General features: G+C 41.2%; 3 non-coding genes across 3 annotated transcripts; all 3 read left to right on the top strand.

The window, feature by feature from the left end:
* Window positions 1–561: 561 nt before the first annotated feature.
* On the top strand, window positions 562–634 carry TRNAR-UCG (transfer RNA arginine (anticodon UCG)). Its single transcript has one exon. It is a non-coding gene; the product is annotated as a tRNA-Arg (tRNA).
* An 8,676-nt stretch (window positions 635–9,310) lies between these two features.
* TRNAR-UCG (transfer RNA arginine (anticodon UCG)) lies at window positions 9,311–9,383 on the top strand. The gene has a single exon. It is a non-coding gene; the product is annotated as a tRNA-Arg (tRNA).
* Window positions 9,384–10,185: 802 nt separating this feature from the next.
* TRNAR-CCU (transfer RNA arginine (anticodon CCU)) lies at window positions 10,186–10,258 on the top strand. Its single transcript has one exon. It is a non-coding gene; the product is annotated as a tRNA-Arg (tRNA).
* The last annotated feature ends 7,549 nt before the right edge of the window (window positions 10,259–17,807 follow it).

Here is a 17,807-nt window from a genome sequence, read left to right on the forward strand (position 1 = left end):
AACTTTGAAATGGTACCATTTTACTTCTGTACTATTCAGAGTCATGTTGATGTTCTGAAACTACAAAGTAGATTTTTAAACACCTATCTTTGTCAGATGCATTTTTGACCCGGCAGAAGATATTCCTCTGGAAAAAATGATTTGAATTGGATTGGTGTAACTGTTGTTTCTAGAGGTGGTGAAAGGCGTTCAGCTACTTGAATAGGGCAAGTCAGGATTGGTGAAATGTATACAACCTTTGAGTGTGTGTAAATTGGAATATCCAGGAAGGAGCAGTTTGTACAACTTTCAAAACAGTTTCTCTCCACTTCTGGAAACATCCAGAGCTATGTAAATCATTTACTGAGCTTTAATCTCATGAAGAAAGAGGTTTAAATGCAAAAAAGAAAACAAAAGATTATCGTACTGGTGACATTCTCATTATATAGATTCCAAAAAAGTGCTTTAATTGAAAGGAGCTGTAAAAAACACAATGGGATGTAAACCTAAATAACTATAAATAATATATTTTCCATCCTTGCATACCGCCTACAGTATAAAAATAAACACAGCAGGACACATGACTGCGTGGCCTAATGGATAAGGCGTCTAACTTCGGATCAGAAGATTGAGGGTTCGAGTCCCTTCGTGGTCGCTTTTTGACAATGGCCACACAATTCAGGTTTCCATTCAGAATGGAGGCAAGCTCTTCCAATACTCTTATAGCCATCATGTTCTCATTCCTAATTAATAATAAAGTGGAGTACATACTGCACAGTCATTTAGATTGCATCTTCAGTCTAAAATCTAGTGCATTTAAGTGGCATTAAAGAGTGCTTCTATGTACATGCACTGAATATGTACTAGGTTTGCAGAATTCTGACTTGACAGAATGGGTTTTAGCTTAAGTGTGTGTAGTTGAACTGCAAGGTGTGTAAGTATGTGTTCATGTAGTGCTTCAAGTGTAAAATCTGTATGATTTGTGCAGTTAAAGTGCTCATTTTGCCTACGAGAAAGAAAAGTACTACAGAAGAATTATAAAGGATTGGCACATTGGCTGCCTTTGCTGTTGAATATGAACAACTGTGCCCCTGCACTAACACAAATTGTGCAAAGCTTCCAACTTTTAAATAAGATTGTATACATGCAATAGTGACATATAGCACATCAATCTAAACAGAAGAAGTGTTGATTCGAAAATGGTTCTCCTCCAATATCTCTCCACTTGCTAGAAATACTGAGTCTCCATTATAGCACAGAACAGAGTGTTAAAGTCGGGGATGGAAGAGGATGAAAATTGGAAGTTTACTTAGGGAGAGAACTGAGAAATGTCCTGTGTGCAGACACCAGTGTTGGACGATCGAATACATTTAAATAATGCCTCTAGATTTCTGGCATTTATCTGTGCCTCAGTGGCCTAATGGATAAGGCACTGGCCTCCTAAGCCATGGATTGTGCGTTCGAGTCCCATCTGAGGTGCAAACCAATGGCCACTCTTCCTTTTCCAGAAAAATAAATATATTTATTACATGCTTCCTCTCAGAAGCTTATGAGGTATTAGGAACTTCGAAATGGTACCATTTTACTTCTGTACTCTTCAGAGTCATGTTGATGTTCTGAAACTACAAAGTAGATTTTTAAACACCTATCTTTGTCAGATGCATTTTTGACCCGGCAGAAGATATTCCTCTGGAAAAAATGATTTGAATTGGATTGGTGTAACTGTTGTTTCTAGAGGTGGTGAAAGGCTTTCAGCTACTTGAATAGGGCAAGTCAGGATTCGTGAAATGTATACAACCTTTGAGTGTGTGTAAATTGGAATATCCAGGAAGGAGCAGTTTGTACTACTTTCAAAACAGTTTCTCTCCACTTCTGGAAACATCCAGAGCTATGTAAAGCATTTACTGAGCTTTAATCTCATGAAGAAAGAGGTTTAAATGCAAAAAAGAAAACAAAAGATTATCGTACTGGTGACATTCTCATTATATAGATTCCAAAAAAGTGCTTTAATTGAAAGGAGCTGAAAAAAACACAATGGTATGTAAACCTAAATAACTATAAATAATATATTTTATATCCTTGCATACCACCTACAGTATAAAAATAAACACAGCAGGACACATGACCGCGTGGCCTAATGGATAAGGCGTATGACCGGATCAGAAGATTGAGGGTACGAGTCCCTTCGTGGTCGCTTTTTGACAATGGCCACACAATTCAGGTTTCCATTCAGAATGGAAGCAAGCTCTTCCAATACTCTTATAGCCATCATGTTCTCATTCCTAATTAATAATAAAGTGGAGTACATACTGCACAGTCATTTAGATTGCATCTTCAGTCTAAAATCTAGTGCATTTAAGTGTCATTAAAAAGTGCTTCTATGTACATGCACTGAATATGTACTAGGCTTGCAGAATTCTGTCTTGAGAGAATGGATTTTAGCTTAAGTGTGTGTAGATGAACTGCAAGGTGTGTAAGTATGTGTTCATGTAGTGCTTCAAGTGTAAAATCTGTATGATTTGTGCAGTTAAAATGCTCATTTTGCCTACGAGAAAGAAAAGTACTACAGAAGAATTATAAAGGATTGGCACATTGGCTGCCTTTGCTGATGACACAGATGGTTTATTTGTAAAGCACTGGTCTATTAAGTTGCAGAGTGTGGTTGAACTTGGTTGTTAGACTTGGTGCCTGTTTCTGTGTCCTGCTGAAGACAAGGACGGCTTGATACCACTGTCAAAGCCCAGTTTATTGAGAAAAGCATCCATGGAAGAAGAAGTGTTGATTCGAAAATGGTTCTCCTCCAATATCTCTCCACTTGCTAGAAATACAGAGTCTCCATTATAGCACAGAACAGGGTGTTAAAGTCGGGGATGGAAGAGGATGAAAATTGGAAGTTTACTTATGGAGAGAACTGAGAAATGTCCTGTGTGCAGACACCAGTGTTGGACGATTGAATACATTTACATAATGCCTCTAGATTGCTGTCATCTATCTGTGCCTCAATGGCCTAATGGATAAGGCACTGGCCTCCTAACCCAAGGATTGTGGGTTCGAGTCCCATCTGAGGTGCAAACCAATGTCCACTCTTCCTTTTCCAGAAAAATAAATATATTTATTACATGCTTCCTCTCAGAAGTTTATAAGGTATTAGGAACTTTGAAATGGTACCATTTTACTTCTCTACTCTTCAGAGTCATGTTGATGTTCTGAAACTACAAAGTCGATTTTTGAAACACCTATCTTTGTCAGATGCATTTTTGACCCGGCAGAAGATATTCCTTTGGAAAAAATCATTTGAATTGGATTGGTGTAACTGTTGTTTCTAGAGGTGGTGAAAGGCTTTTAGCTACTTAAATAGGGTAAGTCAGGATTCATGAAACGTATACAACCTTTGAGTGTGTGTAAATTGGAATATCCAGGAAGGAGCAGTTTGTACTACTTTCAAAACAGTTTCTCTCCACTTCTGGAAACATCCCGAGCTATAAAAAGCATACACTGAGCTTTAATCTCATGAAGAAAGAGGTTTAAATGCAAAAAAGAAAACAATAGCTTATCGTACTGGTGACATTCTCATTATATAGATTCCAATAAAGTGTTTTAATTGAAAGGAGCTGAAAGAAAACACAATGGGATGTAAACCTAAATAACTATAAATATTATGTTTTCCATCCTTGCATAGCACCTACAGTATAAAAATAAACACAGCAGGACACATGACCGCGTGGCCTAATGGATAAGGCTGGGTAAGAGTGGTCTGCTTAATTCAGACACTCTGTTCATCACCATCCCCTTTTCTGTATCGTTTTTGGCCACTATAGGTGTGGCAGGGTATACTCAGACATGAGTCCCTTTCTCACTGCTCCATCAGGATTCAAGCAAGCCGGGCCGAAGAGGCTGAAATGCCAGAAACCGGTCCCCGGTAGCTTGTCTCCTTTCTGGTGAAGAATTGGCTTGGTAGTTTGGTCTGCCCTGTTCCCATGATGCACTGGGCCAGGGACAGACTAATTTGCATATAGCCAGGTTCTGAGCTGGGATGGGGCAGTGAGATAAATAACGGTGATGGATCAAGCCCTGATCTTTGGACTGGGTAAGAGTGGTCTGCTTAATTCAGACACTCTGTTCATCACCATCCCCTTTTCTGTATCGCTAATGGATAAGGCGTCTGACTTCGGATCAGAAGATTGAGGGTTCGAGTCCCTTCGTGGTCGGTTTTTGACAATGGTCACACAATTCAGGTTTCCATTCAGAATGGAAGCAGGCTCTTCCAATACTCTTATAGCCATCATCTTCTCATTCCTAATTAATAATAAAGTGGAGTACATACTGCACAGTCATTTAGATTGCATCTTCAGTCTAAAATCTAGTGCATTTAAGTGGCATTAAAAAGTGCTTCTATGTACATGCACTGAATATGTACTAGGTTTGCAGAATTCTGACTTGACAGAATGGGTTTTAGCTTAAGTGGGTGTAGATGAACTGCAAGGTGTGTAAGTATGTGTTCATGTAGTGCTTCAAGTGTAAAATCTGTATGATTTGTGCAGTTAAAGTGCTCATTTTGCCAACGAGAAAGAAAAGTACTACAGAAGAATTATAAAGGATTGGCACATTGGCTGCCTTTGCTGATGACACAGATGGCTTATTTGTAAAGCACTGGTCTATTAAGTTGCAGAGTGTGGTTGAACTTGGTTAGTAGACTTGGTGCCTGTTTCTGTGTCCTGCTGAAGACAAAGACGGCTTGATACCACTGTCAAAGCCCAGTTTATTGAGAAAAGCATCCATGGAAGAAGAAGTGTTGATTCGAAAATGGTTCTCCTCCAATATCTCTCCACTTGCTAGAAATACAGAGTCTCCATTATAGCACAGAACAGAGTGTTAAAGTCGGGGATGGAAGAGGATGAAAATTGGAAGTTTACTTATGGAGAGAACTGAGAAATGCCCTGTGTGCAGACACCAGTGTTGGACGATTGAATACATTTAAATAATGCCTCTAGATTACTGGCATTTATCTGTGCCTCAGTGGCCTAATGGATAAGGCACTGGCCTCCTAAGCCAGGGATTGTGCTTTCACGTCCCATCTAAGGTGCAAACCAATGTCCACTCTTCCTATTCCAGAAAAATAAATATATTTATTACATGCTTCCTCTCAGAAGCTTATGAGGTATTAGGAACTTTGAAATGGTACCATTTTACTTCTGTACTCTTCAGAGTCATGTTGATGTTCTGAAACTACAAAGTAGATTTTTAAACACCTATCTTTGTCAGATGCATTTTTGACCCGGCAGAAGATATTCCTCTGGAAAAAATGATTTGAATTGGATTGGTGTAACTGTTGTTTCTAGAGGTGGTGAAAGGCTTTCAGCTACTTGAATAGGGCAAGTCAGGATTCGTGAAATGTATACAACCTTTGAGTGTGTGTAAATTGGAATATCCAGGAAGGAGCAGTTTGTACTACTTTCAAAACAGTTTCTCTCCACTTCTGGAAACATCCAGAGCTATGTAAAGCATTTACTGAGCTTTAATCTCATGAAGAAAGAGGTTTAAATGCAAAAAAGAAAACAAAAGATTATCGTACTGGTGACATTCTCATTATATAGATTCCAAAAAAGTGCTTTAATTGAAAGGAGCTGAAAAAAACACAATGGTATGTAAACCTAAATAACTATAAATAATATATTTTATATCCTTGCATACCACCTACAGTATAAAAATAAACACAGCAGGACACATGACCGCGTGGCCTAATGGATAAGGCGTATGACCGGATCAGAAGATTGAGGGTACGAGTCCCTTCGTGGTCGCTTTTTGACAATGGCCACACAATTCAGGTTTCCATTCAGAATGGAAGCAAGCTCTTCCAATACTCTTATAGCCATCATGTTCTCATTCCTAATTAATAATAAAGTGGAGTACATACTGCACAGTCATTTAGATTGCATCTTCAGTCTAAAATCTAGTGCATTTAAGTGTCATTAAAAAGTGCTTCTATGTACATGCACTGAATATGTACTAGGCTTGCAGAATTCTGTCTTGAGAGAATGGATTTTAGCTTAAGTGTGTGTAGATGAACTGCAAGGTGTGTAAGTATGTGTTCATGTAGTGCTTCAAGTGTAAAATCTGTATGATTTGTGCAGTTAAAATGCTCATTTTGCCTACGAGAAAGAAAAGTACTACAGAAGAATTATAAAGGATTGGCACATTGGCTGCCTTTGCTGATGACACAGATGGTTTATTTGTAAAGCACTGGTCTATTAAGTTGCAGAGTGTGGTTGAACTTGGTTGTTAGACTTGGTGCCTGTTTCTGTGTCCTGCTGAAGACAAGGACGGCTTGATACCACTGTCAAAGCCCAGTTTATTGAGAAAAGCATCCATGGAAGAAGAAGTGTTGATTCGAAAATGGTTCTCCTCCAATATCTCTCCACTTGCTAGAAATACAGAGTCTCCATTATAGCACAGAACAGGGTGTTAAAGTCGGGGATGGAAGAGGATGAAAATTGGAAGTTTACTTATGGAGAGAACTGAGAAATGTCCTGTGTGCAGACACCAGTGTTGGACGATTGAATACATTTACATAATGCCTCTAGATTGCTGTCATCTATCTGTGCCTCAATGGCCTAATGGATAAGGCACTGGCCTCCTAACCCAAGGATTGTGGGTTCGAGTCCCATCTGAGGTGCAAACCAATGTCCACTCTTCCTTTTCCAGAAAAATAAATATATTTATTACATGCTTCCTCTCAGAAGTTTATAAGGTATTAGGAACTTTGAAATGGTACCATTTTACTTCTCTACTCTTCAGAGTCATGTTGATGTTCTGAAACTACAAAGTCGATTTTTGAAACACCTATCTTTGTCAGATGCATTTTTGACCCGGCAGAAGATATTCCTTTGGAAAAAATCATTTGAATTGGATTGGTGTAACTGTTGTTTCTAGAGGTGGTGAAAGGCTTTTAGCTACTTAAATAGGGTAAGTCAGGATTCATGAAACGTATACAACCTTTGAGTGTGTGTAAATTGGAATATCCAGGAAGGAGCAGTTTGTACTACTTTCAAAACAGTTTCTCTCCACTTCTGGAAACATCCCGAGCTATAAAAAGCATACACTGAGCTTTAATCTCATGAAGAAAGAGGTTTAAATGCAAAAAAGAAAACAATAGCTTATCGTACTGGTGACATTCTCATTATATAGATTCCAATAAAGTGTTTTAATTGAAAGGAGCTGAAAGAAAACACAATGGGATGTAAACCTAAATAACTATAAATATTATGTTTTCCATCCTTGCATAGCACCTACAGTATAAAAATAAACACAGCAGGACACATGACCGCGTGGCCTAATGGATAAGGCTGGGTAAGAGTGGTCTGCTTAATTCAGACACTCTGTTCATCACCATCCCCTTTTCTGTATCGTTTTTGGCCACTATAGGTGTGGCAGGGTATACTCAGACATGAGTCCCTTTCTCACTGCTCCATCAGGATTCAAGCAAGCCGGGCCGAAGAGGCTGAAATGCCAGAAACCGGTCCCCGGTAGCTTGTCTCCTTTCTGGTGAAGAATTGGCTTGGTAGTTTGGTCTGCCCTGTTCCCATGATGCACTGGGCCAGGGACAGACTAATTTGCATATAGCCAGGTTCTGAGCTGGGATGGGGCAGTGAGATAAATAACGGTGATGGATCAAGCCCTGATCTTTGGACTGGGTAAGAGTGGTCTGCTTAATTCAGACACTCTGTTCATCACCATCCCCTTTTCTGTATCGCTAATGGATAAGGCGTCTGACTTCGGATCAGAAGATTGAGGGTTCGAGTCCCTTCGTGGTCGGTTTTTGACAATGGTCACACAATTCAGGTTTCCATTCAGAATGGAAGCAGGCTCTTCCAATACTCTTATAGCCATCATCTTCTCATTCCTAATTAATAATAAAGTGGAGTACATACTGCACAGTCATTTAGATTGCATCTTCAGTCTAAAATCTAGTGCATTTAAGTGGCATTAAAAAGTGCTTCTATGTACATGCACTGAATATGTACTAGGTTTGCAGAATTCTGACTTGACAGAATGGGTTTTAGCTTAAGTGGGTGTAGATGAACTGCAAGGTGTGTAAGTATGTGTTCATGTAGTGCTTCAAGTGTAAAATCTGTATGATTTGTGCAGTTAAAGTGCTCATTTTGCCAACGAGAAAGAAAAGTACTACAGAAGAATTATAAAGGATTGGCACATTGGCTGCCTTTGCTGATGACACAGATGGCTTATTTGTAAAGCACTGGTCTATTAAGTTGCAGAGTGTGGTTGAACTTGGTTAGTAGACTTGGTGCCTGTTTCTGTGTCCTGCTGAAGACAAAGACGGCTTGATACCACTGTCAAAGCCCAGTTTATTGAGAAAAGCATCCATGGAAGAAGAAGTGTTGATTCGAAAATGGTTCTCCTCCAATATCTCTCCACTTGCTAGAAATACAGAGTCTCCATTATAGCACAGAACAGAGTGTTAAAGTCGGGGATGGAAGAGGATGAAAATTGGAAGTTTACTTATGGAGAGAACTGAGAAATGCCCTGTGTGCAGACACCAGTGTTGGACGATTGAATACATTTAAATAATGCCTCTAGATTACTGGCATTTATCTGTGCCTCAGTGGCCTAATGGATAAGGCACTGGCCTCCTAAGCCAGGGATTGTGCTTTCACGTCCCATCTAAGGTGCAAACCAATGTCCACTCTTCCTATTCCAGAAAAATAAATATATTTATTACATGCTTCCTCTCAGAAGCTTATGAGGTATTAGGAACTTTGAAATGGTACCATTTTACTTCTGTACTCTTCAGAGTCATGTTGATGTTCTGAAACTACAAAGTAGATTTTTAAACACCTATCTTTGTCAGATGCATTTTTGACCCGGCAGAAGATATTCCTCTGGAAAAAATGATTTGAATTGGATTGGTGTAACTGTTGTTTCTAGAGGTGGTGAAAGGCTTTCAGCTACTTGAATAGGGCAAGTCAGGATTGGTGAAATGTATACAACCTTTGAGTGTGTGTAAATTGGAATATCCAGGAAGGAGCAGTTTGTACAACTTTCAAAACAGTTTCTCTCCACTTCTGGAAACATCCAGAGCTATGTAAATCATTTACTGACCTTTAATCTCATGAAGAAAGAGGTTTAAATGCAAAAAAGAAAACAAAAGATTATCGTACTGGTGACATTCTCATTATATAGATTCCAAAAAAGTGCTTTAATTGAAAGGAGCTGTAAAAAACACAATGGGATGTAAACATAAATAACTATAAATAATATATTTTCCATCCTTGCATACCGCCTACAGTATAAAAATAAACACAGCAGGACACATGACTGCGTGGCCTAATGGATAAGGCGTCTAACTTCGGATCAGAAGATTGAGGGTTCGAGTCCCTTCGTGGTCGCTTTTTGACAATGGCCACACAATTCAGGTTTCCATTCAGAATGGAGGCAAGCTCTTCCAATACTCTTATAGCCATCATGTTCTCATTCCTAATTAATAATAAAGTGGAGTACATACTGCACAGTCATTTAGATTGCATCTTCAGTCTAAAATCTAGTGCATTTAAGTGGCATTAAAAAGTGCTTCTATGTACATGCACTGAATATGTACTAGGTTTGCAGAATTCTGACTTGAGAGAATGGATTTTAGCTTAAGTGTGTGTAGATGAACTGCAAGGTGTGTAAGTATGTGTTCATGTAGTGCTTCAAGTGTAAAATCTGTATGATTTGTGCAGTTAAAATGCTCATTTTGCCTACGAGAAAGAAAAGTACTACAGAGGAATTATAAAGGATTGGCACATTGGCTGCCTTTGCTGATGACACAGATGGCTTATTTGTAAAGCACTGGTCTATTAAGTTGCAGAGTGTGGTTGAACTTGGGTAGTAGACTTGGTGCCTGTTTCTGTGTCCTGCTGAAGACAAGGACGGCTTGATACCACTGTCAAAGCCCAGTTTATTGAGAAAAGCATCCATGGAAGAAGAAGTGTTGATTCGAAAATGGTTCTCCTCCATTTTCTCTCCACTTGCTAGAAATACAGAGTCTCCGTTATAGCACAGAACAGAGTGTTAAAGTCGGGGATGGAAGAGGATGAAAATTGGAAGTTTACTTATGGAGAGAACTGAGAAATGTCCTGTGTGCAGACACCAGTGTTGGACGATTGAATACATTTACATAATGCCTCTAGATTGCTGTCATCTATCTGTGCCTCAGTGGCCTAATGGATAAGGCACTGGCCTCCTAAGCCAGGGATTGTGGGTTCGAGTCCCATCTGAGGTGCAAACCTATGTCCACTCTTACTTTTCCAAGAAATAAACATATTTATTACATGCTTCCTCTCAGAAGCTTATAAGGTATTAGGAACTTTGAAATGGTACCATTTTACTTCTGTACTCTTCAGAGTCATGTTGATGTTCTGAAACTACAAAGTCGATTTTTGAAACACCTATCTTTGTCAGATGCATTTTTGACCCGGCAGAAGATATTCCTTTGGAAAAAATCATTTGAATTGGATTGGTGTAACTGTTGTTTCTAGAGGTGGTGAAAGGCTTTCAGCTACTTAAATAGGGTAAGTCAGGATTCTTTTGTTCTTTTTTTTTGTTCATAAGCTTTTATTCGATTTGCACATACAAATCATACAAGCATAATAAAAATACATAGGTTATAATATTAATACACAATAAACACACAAATATTACAAGGGAGAAGAGTAGGAGACATATGAAAAAGCTAGTGGGCAACAATTAAAAAGTTAATTTTAAAAACAACTAACAGGTACAAATAATATAACGTTCATAGGTGTACAGACAGGAAATCAAAAGATTTGTCATAACGAGTATAGTTTCCTGGCAGCTGTACATTCCGGTAGAATAAAACTGGGCCGCTTGGACTAACATAAAGGGTAAATCTGGAGAAAGCAGGGGATCATACAATCCATACTGTGCTCATCAACGCATAAAATTATTCCTTATTTACAAAGCTTTGATAAAACTCATAAAAAACTCATAAAAACTTATATGTACAGACAGGAATGTAAAAAGTATTAGCAGCACTATACAATTCCTGGCAGCTGTACATCACGAGTACAGACAGGTAAGTATAAGAAAATTTACAGTACCATACTTTTCCTGGCAGCTGTACACTTCAAAATATAGGTAGCCAAAAAGAAACAAATGTCCTCATTCTCCAATGAGGATAATAATGTCAGTGCAGACTTTGTAGAACGGGTATTATACTTTATAAAAATGGGTTTGAGGTATTTTACCCTAAGGAAATAAAAGAATTTACAAAAAAGTAAAAAATGGCAACAACTCTCACGCGAAATACTGTCACACGGACAGGGTATCTCAGATCTAACTTTCTGGTTCGGGAACGCAACCAGATGGTGAACAATACCCAATCTGACACGAGTTAATACAAATTGATGGGAGGGACGGGTCACGTTCACAAGGTAAGGTTGAAGCCCCGAAGTCAATTTCAGGTCCTTATAGAACTTTACGGTGGCTAGCTTACCATATACTTTGTCTCGCTCTGCCTTTTTAAAGTTTAGGAACGTTGACTTAATTTCCTTTTTTGAGATAGAGACTGCCTGCTCTGGTTCAAGTAACACATCAATATTAAATAAAAGGTGATACCAGAAATGAATGTATCTCAACCACTGTATACGTGATGAATGGTCCAAACCTATACAATCAAGAATAATATCTTGAGTGAATCGAGTCTCTGGCTTAGCCCAAATAGAACGCCACAATAAGAGTGGCCGAACGGCTGCTAAGTCAGATATAAACTCGACCCCAACCTCTTCATGGATCAATTGAACAGAGGCGGAAGGAGGGACACATAATAATCTACTTAAAAACTTATTTTCATCCATTTGGAGGGATGGGCCTTCACTGTGGCCCCATACACCGGCCCCATACAGTGCAGAAGAGACACAGCGAACATTATATATGTTAATCATGTCTGGGATGCTTCTCGAACCAAGTTTGGTGGCAAATCGGAAAATGCTGCTGGTGGACCGCAGCATTTTTGATCTGATGGTATCAAATTCAGAAATCCAAGTCCCGCTGTTATTATATGTGATTCCCAAATAACAATTTTTTTTAACATGTGTCATTTTATCTTTGTCCAGGAAGAAAGTATACTTTGTCTTTACTGCTGCCTGGCCGCATGACATGACATAGGTCTTGGATTTGTTCACACAGAGCCTCCTATTTTGAATAAACAACATAAAACCATCAATTAAACGCTGGAGGCCGATCTGTGTGCGAGATAAAAGAACAGCGTCGTCCGCATAAACTAAAAGTGGGACAGGTTTTCCTCCAATCGAAGGGGCATCTGCTGGGATGTCAACCAAGGTACGGTCAACACCATTAATAAAAAGGGAAAATAAAAGGGGGGCCAAAACGCATCCCTGCCGGATGCCCCGTGAGACTTTGAAAAAGGGGGTGCATTCGCCTAGGGTGCCGTAGCGCACTTTACAGGAGAGTTTTTCATAAAGTCTAGCTAAAAAGTGGACAATTTCCCTCGGTGCCCCAGACTCTAGCAAAACCTCCCAAAGAATAGCATGATTAACTAAATCAAACGCGCTGCTCAAATCAGCAAAACATAAAAAGAGATTGCCATTTTTGGCCACAGTATATTTGTTGATTAAAAGATCCAGATTTACACATTGTTCCAAAGTGCCCATACCTTTCCGGAAACCATATTGAACTCTAGTTAAAATATTCGATTCGGTTGCCCAGATTTCTAACCTTTTGAGCAGAATCCTACTCATTACCTTTACCGAGGCGTCCAACAAGGAAATCGGTCGATAATTGGAGGCCTCAGATTTGCTACCTTTCTTATGTAAGGGAATAATAACAGATTGGCCCCAGGAGGGAGGGAAATCAGCTTCTGCCGCACAATTAAAGATCCTCACCAAGATGGGGACCCACAGATCTGGTTCGGCTTTATAAAGATCTAGCGGGACCCCATCTGGGCCTGGAGCTTTTCCTCCTTTACTATTAGAGAGTCCATCATGACCTTCTTCAAGTGTTACTCCCAAAGGGAGAGATGGCCAAGAAGTAGTCTCAAAAGACGATGACTCAGAGGGTAACCCTTCTGGGTTAAAGATGTTAGAAAAGTGAGTAATCCAGTCGCTGCATGCAACATAGGATGTTAATTCTGGGGTACCATCTTTATTGAGAAAAGGACTATTAATTGTTTCCCAATAAAGTTTGCAGTTTTTGGTCTCCGCTGCTTCTTTTAGCTTGTCCCAGGCCTCACTCTGTAAAACCTTTTTTCTATTGGTGATTGCTAGTTTATAGTTAGACCTAAGGTGTTTAATTCCCTCGCTATCACGTGGTTTGGTGCCTAATGCCTTCTTAAGTTCCCGAAGGGCAAGTATACAGGGTTTGTCAAACCACCCCTGCTTCAGACCTCTATTGGATGCCGGGACCCTAGTAAAAATACCATCAATAATACTATTGATGGTAATAAAGAGTAATAATAGGGGACCAAAGTTAATTTCATTGTCTAGACAGGAACTAATTTGGATTTTACAGTTAGTTAAAACCTCCTTCTGTTTGGCCTTGGAGTTAAATCCAGACCATCTGATCCTTAGACCATTCGGTCTGATTGGTACTAAGTCGGTGGAACATTGTTCCCCTGACTTTGATGGGGTACCATGCCCTAGGAGGGATATACAAATGCTGTTATGGTCGCTGAGACTTTCTTCTTTAACATGTAAATTACAAAAGTCTCCGCTACTAGACAACAGAATATGATCTATAAATGACCCCGCATCCCTTCCAGTAAAGGTGGGACATGTGGCTGCCTGAATATTTTTGTTACAGTTTAACAGGGTCAGGTCTAGCGTAATTAACATATTGTTTAATATAGAACCGTATTTGCAGTGTGGGAAGTGGAGGGAATCCTCCCTCTCTCCCACTCCCCCCCATTGGCTATGCATAGCTGTTCCAAGACCACAGGAGTTCCCATTGGACAAGTAACAGGGCTGTAAGTTAAAGTCCCCTACCCAGATGACCTCTGCCTTTCTTTTCGAAATTCCCATGACCCTAACAATTTCTTTTTCAAGAGGTGGTAAAATATCTCCTCTAGTGGCATCAAAGATATTGTTGTAGAAATTAACTACAACCAGATCAATACCTTTTCTACATTCCACCCTTACTACCTGACTGTAAGTCCCAACTGACGTACTGCTTCTGACTATACAGTTATTCAACTTATTGGACAGGAGCAGCAAGAGGCCCCCCTTGGCCCTGCCTGAGCTGGATTTAGTAGCTATCAGGCAATGCGATGAGTATCCTTCGATATTAATATGGTCCAGACACCACGTTTCCTGGAGGAGGATTAAGTCGAATCCTTCCCCAATAAACCTGGTCCAAAAGGGTGTATCTATTTTACTAGCAATGCCAGCGATATTCCAGGAAATAAGGGAAATACCAACAGGCTTACTTGTGTCAACGGTAGCCATCTCTGGCTGGGTAACACAAGATAAGATTGAACTAGCTACCTGGATGCTTGCAACTGGGCCTGATCTGAGGGCGTCGATGGATGTACTAGCATCGGGACCATTACAATCAAATCCTTTACAGGAGTTAGTGGTTGGAGTGGTGTTAGTAGAGTTATAAGATGGGGGGGAATCTGTAGGGCTGCCCTCTATTCCCATAGCATCTCGTCCATCCGCCAGGTCAGCAATGGGTATACAGACCGGCGTAGGTGATGCTGAAGCTCTGACCTTGGCAGATGACTGACATTCATAGGCTAAACCAGGCTGCTCGGTAACAAACTGACTAGGGAAAAATAAAGCTCTATGTCAGTCAACCATCTCCAGGCAGTCATACCTGTTACTGGTATGAATGCCTTGCCATCCATTCCCCATAGGGTGGCTTTTATTAGAATACCAGGGGCGCAAAGGCCAGTCCCTGTTCCTGTTCTTTTGTGTCAACCAGGGGCCTCCATAATTCCAAGGTTGTTCATTAGGAATAACCCAATTGGGAGCTAATGTTGGAGCATGAAAATTTAATACTGGGGGATAGAAAAACGAGAGCCTCTGGGTATCAATTCCTCCTTTCTTCTCCAACTCTGGCCAAGAACAAATGTGATTCACCGAGGATGCGTCTACACAAGTAACAATGACACAATCCCCCTGAATACTCTTAGGACTCGACCCCACCCATGAGACCCTACGAACAGAAGATATTCTACAAGTATTAGCAGGCTGTAATGGCCTGTTAATGCTAAGCCATTGAAGGATTTTATTCAAAAGGGACCAGGAAGGTTCATCGGTACCTACTGGGAGTTCCGGAACTCCCGTTTAGATTACCGTGAAAGGAGAAACCTCCGGTGGGAGATGTACCGGACCTTTGTACCTGGACCCCCTCTTGGCATCTGTATGATGTGATTTTTGAGGGATCACGGGTTTATCTTGGGGCGGCTGCAGTGACCCCTGTGTTGTGGTGGCATTAGCAGCTGGTGGTATAACTGCGGGAGGAGGTTGAGTAGGTTGAGTAGTGTTTTGTTGACTTGTTGTGTGGGCCTGAGATGTAGGCTGCAATATGGGTGTAGCATTAGATTTAGGAGGTATACTCTTATTTGAGGCAGAGACTAAGGTGGGGGTTGGAAGCTCATTAGTTTTTGCCTGTGCTACAGACGTAACCAGCAATCTGGATGAATTAGCCGGAGTGGACCCCAAACTAGTAACAGTTGGAGCCCCTCCTGCTTTAATAGTACCCACCCCAGGCTGATTGGATGATTTGGAAAGGAGAATGGCAAGTTGCTTTTCTATTGCCATAATGCTCTTCTCTAAGGGTTGAAGATGGTGTATTAGTAAATCCCTAAAGCTAGCAAGAAGTTGTGATGAATCACTGTTTGGCGGGATGGAATCACCTTCCAAAACATTTACATTGATCGGATTAGAATCTTGTGAGACAGATGGAACCGAAGCTCCAAGGTTATTACTAGGAAGGACCGTTTTAGATGGTGGAACACTAGACCCATTATTAGTTCTAGTAAAAATGGGATTTAATTTAGAACTCCCCTTCTTGTGCTCATCAGGCTGCTTCGGAACAGCACCTTCTCTAGCCCCTCTTAACTTGATGACCTGTTCTGAATCCTGAGCCGGATTATCGGATAGGATGTGCTCAAGGTCAGGGGTTGTCTCAAGGTTCTCCGTTAAGTCCATTTCCGATGACAGATTGGTAGCTGATAAGTCTACTGCACTAGGGATGGTATGTACTTGTGCTGTAGTGCCTGATTGTATTAAGATAGGAATTGGAGTAAGTGATGGTAATGGTGTTAAGGCAGTCGCTATGGGGCCCAGAGAGGATCTCCGGGCAATCGCAAGGTCCTGTGAGACCCGTCGTTCTAAAACAGCGATGTTCTGATTAATGGCCTCTGTTGTTTTGCTAATGAATAAATCAATAGGGCCAGTAAATGAAGCAGCTTTAGAGGCAGTTTTACTTCTTGAACCCCTGGTCATGATTGTAACAATTTGGGTCTCCCGATTAGACAGTCAAATAACACAGTCAATAGATGAGAGACAGTACCTTTGGGGCACAGCCCAGGAAATGTAATGAAAGGGGGGTGGCCCAGCCCAGCCTGGTTCAGTCTGGAACGGGCTGAAACGGGCCCGCCCTTGGCCCGGGCTTCGCCCCGGGCTACGCCCCGCGCGCGTCCCGCGATGCGCGGTGGAATCCTTGCTTAAGAATGCGGGAAGTGAGAGGGGGCGTGGCACTGGGAGGGGGCGCGGCCCACACGGGAAGAGGCAACAGCTGGTGGAATTAACGCTGTACCCCGCAGTCCCGGGGCCGCGCCTCTCGCCTCCTCTGCGGCCTCGCCGGTGTTGGTCTCTTCCTCTCCCTGGGCACAGCGGGTCAAAACGGTGAGAGCTACTCCTGTAGCGGACAGACAGCAAAGCGCTTGGTAAAGTGGAAAACCTCTAAACGAGCGGCTCCCGCGAAGCGGGGGCAGCGAGAGGTTATGTGCTCCTTGCTGGGGGCGGGCACTGGGAGGGGGCGCGGCCCACACGGGAAGAGGCAACAGCTGGTGGAATTAACGCTGTACCTCGCAGTCCCGGGGCCGCGCCTCTCGCCTCCTCTGCGGCCTCGCCGGTGTTGGTCTCTTCCTCTCCCTGGGCACAGCGGGTCAAAACGGTGAGAGCTACTCCTGTAGCGGACAGACAGCAAAGCGCTTAGTAAAGTGGAAAACCTCTAAACGAGCGGCACCCAGGATTCATGAAACGTATACAACCTTTGAGTGTGTGTAAATTGGAATATCCAGGAAGGAGCAGTTTGTACTACTTTCAAAACAGTTTCTCTCCACTTCTGGAAACATCCTGAGCTATATAAAGCATACACTGAGGTTTAATCTCATGAAGAAAGAGGTTTAAATGCAAAAAAGAAAACAATAGCTTATCGTACTGGTGACATTCTCATTATATAGATTCCAAAAAAGTGTTTTAATTGAAAGGAGCTGAAAGAAAACACAATGGGATGTAAACCTAAATAACTATAAATACTATATTTTCCATCCTTGCATAGCACCTACAGTATAAAAATAAACACAGCAGGACACATGACCGCGTAGCCTAATGGATAAGGCGTCTGACTTCGATCAGAAGATTGAGGGTTCGAGTCCCTTCGTGGTCAGTTTTTGACAATGGTCACACAATTCAGGTTTCCATTCAGAATGGAAGCAGGCTCTTCCAATACTCTTATAGCCATCATGTTCTCATTCCTAATTAATAATAAAGTGGAGTACATACTGCACAGTCATTTAGATTGCATCTTCAGTCTAAAATCTAGTGCATTTAAGTGGCATTAAA

This window comes from Lissotriton helveticus, chromosome 5_1, assembly GCF_964261635.1.
Source record: "Lissotriton helveticus chromosome 5_1, aLisHel1.1, whole genome shotgun sequence".
NCBI classification, from domain to species: Eukaryota; Metazoa; Chordata; class Amphibia; order Caudata; family Salamandridae; genus Lissotriton; species Lissotriton helveticus.